This window comes from Typopeltis vanoorti, chromosome 14 (genome assembly GCF_054136105.1).
Source record: "Typopeltis vanoorti isolate ZY-2024b chromosome 14, IOZ_Tvanoo_1.0, whole genome shotgun sequence".
NCBI classification, from domain to species: Eukaryota; Metazoa; Arthropoda; class Arachnida; order Uropygi; family Thelyphonidae; genus Typopeltis; species Typopeltis vanoorti.
This window is the reverse complement of record NC_143562.1, coordinates 31,707,919-31,720,174: the sequence shown is the minus strand read 5'-3', so window position 1 is coordinate 31,720,174 and position 12,256 is coordinate 31,707,919. Positions and strand designations below refer to the sequence as shown.

The 12,256-nt window shown below is 34.9% G+C and overlaps 1 protein-coding gene across 4 annotated transcripts in view; it reads left to right on the top strand.

Annotated features, from left to right (window-relative positions):
- Positions 1-12,256, top strand: part of LOC150099341 (uncharacterized) — a 62,906-nt gene that overhangs the window by 16,445 nt on the left and 34,205 nt on the right. Inside the window, exon 2 of one of the 4 annotated variants that reach the window (XM_090403968.1) lies at positions 6,032-6,125. The exons of 1 other annotated variant lie outside the window; for it this stretch is intronic. The gene's annotated coding sequence lies outside the window, so the exon portion shown is untranslated. Of the gene's footprint in view, positions 1-6,031; positions 6,126-8,562; positions 8,614-10,035; positions 10,124-12,256 lie in introns of those variants that run through there. 2 more of the 4 variants (XM_090403969.1, XM_090403970.1) reach the window with 2 other exon arrangements.

Below are 12,256 nucleotides of genomic sequence, written 5' to 3'. Positions count from 1 at the left end.
TAAATATATTACAAGCAGCCAAGTCATGAGGTTTTCATGCGTTAGGCCATTGTGTGCTCTTTCCCCCCCTTGAAGTACCTAAAAATCCAATCTTTCTGTTCTTTTAAAGATACAAAGTTGAAGCGTCTAATGTAATGAACAGTATAAAGCGAAAATTTTAAAAAAATCAAGAAACACAGAATATAAACATAAAATGTGAACAACATGAATTTTAAACGTGAATCTTCTTCCCATACAACGAAAAACAGAGAAAGTGTGAAGCAACATCAATCAAACGAGGCTGCGTGGCCAACTACCATGCGTAGTTGGCTACGCAGTAGAAGAAAGACTCTTATAGGTGCTATTTTAGTCATTGATCAGAGGAGCTTTGATCTTTTAAGATGAAATGAATGTTTCATCTTAAAAGATCCAAAAATTACATAGATCTATTATTACATAGCATCTTCATGGAATCATTGCAAGAATTCCGGGATTCCACTCACACACACTACACTAATCTACCTTGCTAATGTATTTTTGTCTGTTAATTGCGTATGCTCTCTGGGGAAAAATCTACCGATCTAACTCACAATCAGTTGAGAAGCTCCTATGAAGATTCTTCTCCCCCTCACGATGAGAATAGAACGAGTCCTTTTCGAAAAATGCAGTCGCCTTGTTTTTCAGCTAGGCTACGGACCCACTTAAGATATGATTTCCGATATGTGGGATATAACAAACGTAATGTTTTTGAAAATTACTTTCTCAAAATATCTATGAATAAAAACATAAAGTATTCAAAAGTGTGTATTTGGATAGAGGAGAACATGTCTGTGCACGTTTAGGGAGGCTAATCCATATGTGTACTGATAATACATCCCAAATTTCTGGGTTCGGCAATTCGAAAGATTCGGACCTATTTTCATGAACAATCAAAATGCTTAAAAAATGCAAATTGAATTGTAATGCTATATCAAGTTATTAAGAGCAAATGCTACGCGCAATCTTCTCCGGGAGGAGACTACAAAAGTCACGTTAATAAGGGGGAAAAGTTCACTTTTAAAACTTGTTTCACCCTTCATTAATATCAATCTTTTACCCTTGATTAATCCTTAAAATATTTTGAAGAAATGACATTTAGTATATAGCTTTCTATATGAAACACTTTATTCCGATACTCAAGTTCAATGTTATCTTATTTTGTGTGCAGTCTTTCTAAAATTGATCAGTATACTGGTATTTTATATCAAGTATGTTAATAGGCCCTTAAAAATATGATCACCATAGCCGTAGACCGCTGTCTAAAGTTAGGCTGCTGTAAGTTAAACTTTTTTGTTTTTGTTGAGATGTTTACAATGTCGGAAAGTCCGATGTAGCATGTGAAAATGTTTCTAGGGGACGGAACAGGTCTTTAAGTGATTTCGTCTAGTTAACAAAAGGAAGAACCTCATTCGAAAGTCATTAGCTCTTTAAACAATCAAAGTTGAAAAGCAGAGCACAGAAGGATCGACGATTATAACTATACTTCATACTCAGAAGGAATTTGAATGTCCATAAGCTTGTGCAGTTTTATACTGCATATCTGAATATGAAGCCGTTTCAGGAGACATCATTTGTCCACAAACACAACATCACAAAATACAGTAACCTCCATATTTTCCTTGGCGACTTATTATTATTATTTTATTTTTTGTGGTGGAGGGAATTCAAATTCTCTAAATTTCAACGATATTTAGAGAATTCGAATTCGACGAAGGCACTTTTAGAGACGTCTCAAAAAAACAAATTTCGATGCACGCTTCCTTGGCAACAGAAATGATGGATAAAGTGCATTCCTGTAGAAGGAAGATTACTTTTGTTGAAGCAGATTCAATCTGAATTCTGTAGGTCTCTTATTCTTTATGCGATTGAAATTCTTTGGAATTAATCACATCAGACTACGAGACAAGTGTATTATGTCTGTCAGCTGCGCGTGCCTTTCTTTTTTCAGCTGGTTTGAAAATCCTCACGTCCTCACGTCCTCGAAGAATTCGAATCCAAGGCTTTCCAGCCGAAGGGCACATTGTGTGTGTGTGTGTGTGTGTGTGTGTGTGTGTGTGTGTGTGTGTGTGTGTGTGTGTGTGTGTGTGTGTGTGTGTGTGTGTGTGTGTGTGTGTGTGTGTGTGTGTGTGTGTGTGTGTGTGCGCGCGCGCGCGCGCGAACGAGACAGACCATCCTCTCATATAATATGTTTAAAACCAATTTCCATACTTTATTCCTTTACCTACAACACCAGTAACAGCAACAATAAAAACAATAAATGCTGGCATCAACGATTTAGGACAGTATTTACGCATACCTTTTAGACAACATAACAGAATAATATGTCCGCTACAGTCTGTTTTAGTTAATCACATCAGACTACGTGTCTGATGTGATTGTCTGATGTACAAGAAAAGGCAATACCATTTTGCTTAAAAGCAGAATATATGTAGAAAGGAAATGAAAAGTCGAGTGCCATTTCTGTCTGTCATCCACAAAAATACTTTTTAGTGTGTTCAGTTTGACTATAATAACTAGACTAATCGCGAGTTTCATATTTTGGCTATTTCATAGATGAAATCGGTTCTGTATTTAATTGGGGAAAGAAAGGTAGGTTTTCTTTTACGATTGATAGAAGAAAGTTAGTTCTTTTAAACAGTTGAAAATCAGCGAGAAAACATTACGTATCAGATAGATTGCTTTTTTTGTGTGTGAAGCAAGCCATTTTTAACCCTCTGTGTTAAGTGAGCTTTAGCTCAGACAGTTTTGACGACATTCTTTGGTCGGAAAGACCTTGATTCAAAACCTGTGTAGAACGCTAAGAATCTTTATCCAGGCTTTTCGAGTGAAGGTCAGATAGCGGCGTTTTTCATCGGGTTTTTCATCCTGCAAACAGGAGAGAACACATGCAATTTGACAGTCATGTACACTATGCAGATAGGATTAACCATTCTTTCAGATCGTTCCTTGGTCTTCAAAGAAGCCAAGTCTCTTGGCAGTGCCGGGCCGTAGAGCATAATGTGCAGAATGGGAAAATCGAAGAAATATCCATAATCGCCTGTGAGAAGAGGCATTCAAAAATGGCTGTCGACAATGAGATGAGTATTTATCGATAGCTGTGAGTTCAAAATCGAAATTTTAATTTGCATTATTGAAAATTTCTACATGTCGAATGACTGTCGATTGATTAAAACTCTCCCTTTCTGCCACCCGGTGTAAGAGATTTGTAGCAGCAGATCACTTGGACTATTGAGTGAGTATCACCAATTTTCATCCAACGTTTGAAACGTTGGATGAACGTTTGAAACGTGCTGGAAATAAGATTAGATAAAAAGCAAAATGGAAAACAATACGATATTTGCAACCGATATCAGAAAAAATTGCATGCGTGCACATATAAGAATCGACCGAAATAAACATAGAGAGATAGAGAGAAAAAGCGATAACTGGTTGATAAAACAGGACAAGGATTAATAACGAGAACGCTCCACCTGCATTCGGCTTCAGTGATTTTTTTTTTTTTTTTTGGCCAATTCCTTTACGTATTAAATGATTTCTATTTTAGTTCCTCACTTGTAGTTTTATTATTCGATCTTACGGGAATGGTTTACCACACGAAAATAGAGATTCAACGAAATTCTTCACTAAGCTAAGTAAATAGAATTACATTTCAGATCGAATACTTAAATTCTTGAATCATAACATATCAAACACGTCAAGAAATGATTGATAAGATCGTGTATACTTTACATGAAATTTGATTTAAAAATATCACTAATTATTCCAAAAATTTTGATGAACCGAACGTTTATTCATTTCTTCTTTTTCTTCTTGGATTTTGGGTCAAGTGGGCTGTTCCCGTCTCATGCTGTCACTTTCTTGGGCTTCCAATTCTTCTTTTTCAATTTATTTTATATCCGTATAGCATTTTATAGTTTTATGGTTCCACTTGGTATATCCAACTGTTTTTCTGAGAAATTTCATTTCTGATGTTAAAATAAAATTTTCACATTTGACGTCCGTTGACGCCGTATGGTCACTCTTGTACCTCACTCGGTTTTGGGAGTGAAGTCTTCTGCTAGAATAAGTGGTAAGGTCGCACCTGAAAGCCATTAGTTTTGTCTTTACTATTGATATCCTCATATTATATTGTTCTGAGATTTCACCGATCTCCGTAGATCATCTTCTGATGTAGCTAATGCAATTGGATCAACTGCAAATAATGATGTATCTATCTTTATTTATGGGTTTATTTGTAAACCAAATGGGCTTTCCGAATACTGTTTCCAGATTGTAATTATTTTATTTATATCTATATTAAAAAGTAGGGGTGATAAGGTACATCCTTACTGTGCTCCTGTTGAATATGTCTTTCCATTCTGATATTTGTTCTAATTTGACTGTTCTTTTATTATTTTTTGTGTACATTTCTTGAATAGACTGTAAGAGTTGGTTTGGTATATTTAAATCGTTTAATATATTAAATAATTTTTGTCTATTAATTTTTTCAAAGGCTTTTTCATAATCAATGAAGGCCACGTGTGTTTCTTTTTCAAATTCTCTTCGCTTTTCAATTAATATTTTTAGACCGAAAATTGAGTCTGTGCAAGATCAGCCTTTTCGGAATCCATTCTGTTCTTCTTAGTAGTTTGTCCTCTACAATACCATTTAGTCTCTCTTTTAATATTTCTGCATTATTTTGTACCCTACATTTAGCAGACTAATTCCTCTTTTGGTTACGAGAGACTCTCATCCTGCACGTTACTACTCCTTATAGCTCTCCTCTTCGGCTGTCGCATGTAAGTCAGATATTAGCACTCGTGATTATATTTTGTGAACGATCATGATGCTGTCAGCACTTTATGACTTGCCTGTATTTCAAGTATTTGCTTTCAGCTAATATTGTAATGAGGGTATTGTATTCCTTGGAGAAGGGGAAAAAAGCTTGTAGATTCAAGGATAGGCTAAATCGATTTCTTAATTAACAAACAAAGTGTTCCACCATTAAGATTATAGATTATTCCATAGTTCTGGGCAGTTTGGCTAAGATCTGGAAGCAGTTTTCCAAGTATCTGTGTTGTGTATTGTGCTACTCATTGTTATTACAATGAATAACACGTTTCTTTTGAATTTCCCCATGAAATTCAAAAACTGCTTGTAGGATGCTCACACTAGCCATTATTCACATGATACCATGATATACCATGATTCGATTTTTCACAGAAAAAAATTCCAGATTTTATTCCATTCAAAAACCGACCTTTAGAACAAACCAAATAAATCATTGTTTTGATCATTAATTTAATTACTCAAAAAGCACTTATTTAAAGTAAGCAGTTTTTTTTTTATTAATTAGTTAGTCAGATTTATTTTTCAGTATCTGGTCGAAGGCAATAATTATTCGATATTGCACTCTTATAAACAGTGCTCTCCCACATTCTACAATCACGGAAAAAACCAACCAAACAAAAGACTCGATATAAGTGAGTTTTAGAGTCCACGAGATTTTCCCAAAAATTGTAAATACCCAGCATCTAGTTTTCCTGTTGGAATGTTCTTGAAACCATCCTAAAAGCAAGGACACTTGATTCATTAAAGAGGGCGTGGAAAGTTTTCGAGGATGGAAATTTCGAAAAGCCCGCACTATCTTACATGACCTGTGGGTTAAACCCAGTTGGACAAACCAGACAGGAGATGGAAATGTGTATGTGAAGTGTTCGTTTACTTCCTGATTTTTTTCCCCCTTAATATTTCCTGCCTTCTTCCTTGAGTAATTGGTAATACCAGTCTAATTATAGAAGCGTGGAAATTTTCGGACTAAACGCACGCATGTATCTGAGATTAAATTAATATAGTATTAATTATAATATTCATCTTCATTTTAAATTAATGTGTTGGGATACTATTTTAAGTTCGAATGCTAATATAAATTCCAAAAGTTAAGTAATTATCTGTACGACTTAAAAATAGACAGAAATGAATGCGGGAAATTTGCTGTTAATTGACTATTATTATTTTATATTTTCTGGTTAAGGTTAGCAACGTGTGACAGCGCAGCAACAAATGACGTTTTACCTCCCACATGAGAACTACATTGCGTTGCTAGATTTATAGAGCATATAAGATAAGTAGGTTCATTCTTGATTCTTCATTACTATTAATAATAGTCTTTATTCATTTTTATATCATCATTAGTATTTTTATGTGAATCCTACCCTAAAAAGGTTGCAAATTGAAGATACTTCAGTTTTCCAGTAAGTCGAATGATGGTCTCACATCCGACGATGAAATTCATTTGCTACCTTAATACATTCACAATCTTCATCGGTCGGATTTGACTAGTTGGATAAACCACAGATGTTGTACCCGCTCTTCAATCAAAACCTGTTGGTCGGAGAGCGGTACACTCTCCTGTCATTCAAGCCATTCAAAGCCAGCTCATTATTAGTATGTATTCTTTTTTTTTTTTTTGGTTTAAATCCACTATTATTAGTGTTTATTCGTTTTTATTATTTATTATTATTATTACTGTGTGTGCACGCGCGAATTCGTTCCTGTATCGGTTCAACTGTATATTTATGTGATGTATGCAGTTCAAATGATACTTAGCGCGTTGTGAATATTGATTAAACCACAAAACTGACACTTATATATTCAAATTCGTCGTCAAATAAGCTTAACACAAACTCGACGATATTAGTAAAAATATTACCAAAAGTAAAGGAAAACGTTAATTTTTAGATTTTACTTAGCGCAACTGTTTAATTCCCCTCAATAATTATAAATGATCAAGCATTATAAATATAATTAAAATCTTAATAATAATAATCCAAAAAGTGCTAGTCATAAAAACGAAATGCTTACCCGTACCTAAGTGCTTACGTACATACTGTAATATATGTAAATAATCAGTAATAAAGATTAATGAAATAAATTGTTATTATCCACTTCACTTTCCCTCAGCATATCAAAATCCTTTCTTAAATAGAAAATGCGATATTTTATACATCATAATCTAATCCATCAAGATTTATATAAGTGAATAATTTACGTTTTGGTGCCCGTGTAACCTGATCCATACTCTTCAGTCATCAGTGATGGCTGAGGGTGGGGATCGGCTGCCCTTCGATCTTCAAAAAGTTAGGACTAAAGGAATTTTGCCTACTCCCTTTGGGAATAAAAGACACGAAAGGTTTTTCATTATTATTATTTATTTAATTGCTTATCTTTGCGCCTAATGAAAAATTCCTTTTCAATTGTGGAAAAAATTTCATTTGTAGTTTGATTGCTTTACTTGTTTCGAAAATTTCATATTGGCTGCATTTCTTATTTTGTTTTTTCACTGTTTTGGACTTCTCCTTTAGATTTTTCTCCTCTGCAAATTTTGACGTTAAACACGCTTGTGTATCAGATGTGTTGGGTTGAAGCCATTGTAAATTCTGATTTCGCTCAACTTAAATATTTTTATTTACCATATTCGTTTTAATCGACATTCATTACATTGAAACAGAAAACCATTTGAAACGATATCTTTGTGGAAGCACACACTCATTTTATTAGGAATACTTTCTGTTTCTCAATTACCAAACACGAATAAATTTATTCTCAATGTTTCCTCAGTCGGTGTCAGACAGAAGTGCCGGCTTGGTTGGCCGAGTGGTTAGCGCGTATCCGCTCTCCAACCAAGGAGACTGCGGGTTCGAATTCCGCCAGGGGCATGGATATTTGAGATTCTCCTACTTACCATATGCATTGCTATGTCCTGGCGTAGTATGACCTTTGATGTCTTTGCGCCATAAAAATCAAAATAACTAGACCGACGTAAGAAGGGTTTCCCTCTGGTAAATTCTTGTTCTTTGCCTGCTTAGGAAAACATGTAATTGCAAGCATAACATAGGGATTCCTTGTAACATTTAGTTGCTTCTATACTAATCTAGCTATAACTACAGTCAAATTCGTTTGAAAAGCAGTATAGCTCTCGAAATTTAAGGAGCAAAAGTAACAAGAGTGATCATACGTAGTTAATACGGAATGTCCTCTTTTTTATTTTCGAGTCTTACTGAAATATGTAGAAGATTATTATAGTGTTTATAATATAATTTTCAGGAAAGAGCTAAAAGAGACTTCAGCTAAGAATTTATGCCACGATTAATTATCATTTTACTATCTAATATGAATGCTAAATATTGGGTTGCTACAGTTGGTGTATGACCTTCAGTTGTTTTTTTACATTCCACATATTATTGTCTTTTCATAGAATAGATATTTTTAGCATCTCCAAAGGAGACCAAGGTGATTTGCGATGTCATCGTCCATACCATGACAACAGAATGAGATATCAAACGCCTCAGATGCGCAGATCTTCATTTTAAATGCAAGATGCTCAAATTGGGTGGCGGAACTTCGATAAAAAAAATAAACAAAAAGAGAAGAGGATATGAGCCAACACGTTTTCATTGGCTGTTTGGTCTTCCTGGGAATATGTGGGAGTGACTTAGATTCTAATAACCTTTAGGATGGTGCAGATAACTGCACATATCTCCCACCTTCACAAGACGACAATGAATACAAGAAACTCTCATCACGAATAGAGGTTCGTTCGGAGGACGCATCCAGGTAATTATGGACTTTTCGCAAGTGAAAAAGACTATGTGGATGATATTTTATCCTTTTATTACGAAATGAAGAAAAATATTATTTAACTATTTTGAATTGTCAGTTTTATACCTCATCATGTAAACGTATTCTGCCTTTAGTTTTTCCCATATTTTTCCGAAATCAAGCTATGCAGGTGGTTATTTTGTAATCTTAAATTTCCGAATTTTAGAGTAGCTGTTTTTGTCTCATGAAAATTTACAAGAAAACTTTTTTCGTCTGTCCGTAATAAATATATTCACTTGGGCTTGAACTGATTTTAGTAAAGTTTGTATTTGGAATTTTTACTAACTTTTATTAAGTTATCTTAACTTTGGTTTACATTGGTCCATTTTGGTAAATTACGCAAACTGCCTCGAAACGACCTGATTATCTGTTTCAAATCATAATAGATAATCTGAACTAGAGTGCTTAATTAGCCAAAAATGACAAGGTTCAATTGCTGTAATTAGCGTGATGTCACTGGCCATTGAAAAACACATCATTTTATTAGATGAAATTTTAAAAGAAAAAAAATTACTAAAAGCTAAACCAGTCCAAAATTGAGAAAGTATGAAGGTAATTCGAATATCAATATGCGTTGTTCTCCTTACCCTGATATTTAATTTTGCAAATAAAGTAGTTGTTTTAGGTTGGCATTGCGCAGAAGCAAGGCTATGGGTGACGTCTTCAATTGGATCATTTCTGGCCGTGTGCGAGATAAAAAAATCCTGCCGTTCATATAAGAATAGCTAACTCATCTTTAGGCGAAAAAAAGATGAAAAAAATGTAAATATTTAAATGTGCAAATAGTTATGCAAATGTTTCCAAGGTGTGTGTGTCGCATTTCGTCTTATTTCGCTCTTTTAATCAGCAATATTCTTGTTCTTCTCGGTATTCTCAGTAAATCATTGATTTCTGGATTAGTTTATCTGTTTTGCTGGAAGGAAAAAGCCCAGATTTCCAAGAGGAAAGTATAGTTTTCCCCCCTAAGACTGATTAATTTAGCCAAAGGTCCATAAAGATTCTCTTGTCACAGATGGGATTTGCCCTGGAATCTCTTCTCATGACGAATGGTAAAACCATTGCCAGAAAGGTATCATGAACTTTTTTTCCCCTTTAACTACGTATAATAAAATAATATCTTTCATCATAAAGTACTTCATCTGTTTTTTTTTTCTGCACCATATTCAAATTAAGTCTTAGATTGGTTATTCTTTGCCTCCGCCTAACGAAGACGTGAAGCTGTGGGAGTATCCTTTAGATAAGAAAAAGGACATTTGACTGGTCGATCTCCTTGGAGGGAGGGAGGGGAAGAGAGAAAAAAAGAGGACAGAACGAGATAGACAAGGGTCATAGGACTTGATAACTATGAAATATTGCCACAATATGTACACACCAGGTGTAACATTACAAAGTGCTTATCAAACTTTGCGTAAGAACCGCGGTTTAACATTGTGTTTCGTACAGTAAAAAAAAGTCCCATTTTAAGGTAGGTAAATGAAATATATCTTCATGTGTCTGAACAGTTTTCAGTTGTTTCTAATTTGATTGCTTAGACAACCTTTTCAACTTTTATTTCTTATCGGAACATACACTAATCGACTGATCGTTTTTGATGTAGTGCAGAAGCAACTGAAGCCATAGAGCTTCAGCGTCTTGTCACGAGGCGTGTTCTCAACGTGGTTTAGCTACGGGAGGAGAAATTGAATGACTCGTTTATATTAGCTTGAGAACAACTTACAGAATTCGAACCTAGGTCTTTCAACGGAGAAATATAATATGCAATGTACACTTGAGTATCTCCCTTTAACGTAGGAATTCCAAATTAAAGACGGCTATGCCTGAATCTTCGAGGTTGTGACATGGACTTTTCCCTTTGAAACCTAGTAAGCTGCTGAAATTAACCAAGGCACAAGGAACATTAATGTCCGGGGGGGGGGGGCGACTATTTTTTTTTTGAAGCTCATAATTGGTGATCGCATCTTTAATTTAAACTGATTACATTACTGTCCAGTATGATATTCTTGTAAATACGAAATTTTTGTAAATTTGACCCTCAAGAATGAAGAAAATGTGAACTTTATTACAAAAGATGTGTTACCGTATTAGGTGCATTTCTTAAAAAAATCAGCAGCAATGCCTGTTGATTCTTTAAAAATTTCATGTTCCAACAAAATTCTTCAATAGACAATATTTTTCTTATTTAATTAATTAATAAACTTAGCATTGTCATTTCATCAAGGAAAAGAAGGAGTAGCCATTGTATTCAACACTAAATACAAGGCTAATCTTCTTGAATGGCAGGCAGTGTCAAGTAGAGTGATGTGGGCAAATATCAGAATGGGGAACTGGACAATGAGACTTATTTGTGCCTATGGTCCCACAGAAGGTTCTACTAAGGTAGAAGTGGAGGAATTTTTTGAGGCTTTAGAAAAAGCAACTGACAAAATGAAAAAGGAAAAGCTGGTCCTTGTTGGGGATCTAAATAGCAGAGTAGGAAATGATTGTGAGACATACAAAAACATTTTGGGAAAATTTGAAGAAAAGAGCAAAGCTAATAATAATGGCAAATAGCTGTTGGATTTCGGCTCAGGACATGGACTGGTTATTACTAACACCATGTTCCAACATAAAAATGTGCAAAAATTCACATGGAGAGACGAGGCAAGGAATAAGAAAAGTCTCATTGACTATGTTATTGTTGATAGTGATGTTTTCTCCCTGGTGCAGGATACCAGAGTGTACAGAGGATTTGAAATTGGAAGTGATCACTATTTAGTCTTGAGCAGGATAAAATTGAATTTCATATTGAAAAGAATAACATGTAAGAAAGTTTTAAAGCGAATAAAAGTTGAGCAGCTCTCAGATGTGAACTGTAGACTAAAGTACACAAAGATTATTGAAGAAAAAATGAAAGAGTTTGAGAACAGGAGTCAAACCTTGGAGATTCAGTGGCAAACTCTGAAGAAAACATTGATTGATTCTGCCAGAGAGGCATGTGGTGAGGTCGTCTGCAAGGATAAAAAAAATCAGAACTCCCTGGTGGACACAGGAAGTTCTGATTCAGGAAGTTAAAGAGGGACGACTGAAGGAAAAGAAGAAAGCATATCAAAAGTTCCTGTCAAATAAGTCAGTTGTGCTCTTAGAGAATATAGAGACAAATGCAAGAATGCTAAACACTGTGTAAAACTAGCTAAACCAAAGTCATGGGAGGACTTTGGCAAGAATATAGAAAATAAATATCAAGAAGGTGGCAAAATATTCTGGAGGTTGTTGAAGAAGCTTAAGAATGGAGGAAAGAGTGCTGTAAAAGGAGTTAGAGATGATAAAGGTGACATGAAAACAGGAGAAAAAGATATCCTTGAAGTATGGAGTAATTACTTTGAAAATTTGCTAAATGAAACAAGAAGTGATGACAGCACAGTGGTAAAAAACACTGACCAGGCATGCAGTTAGGAATACATATCCATAATTGAAGTAGAAAAAACCATCAAAGGCTTGAAATGTGAAAGGCAGCAGGAGTAGATGATATTCGACCAGAAATGCTGAAGTATGGTGGTATAAGAGTCTTACAGTGGCTGCACTGCATAGTTCAGAAAGCCTGGACAGAGTCACGAATTCC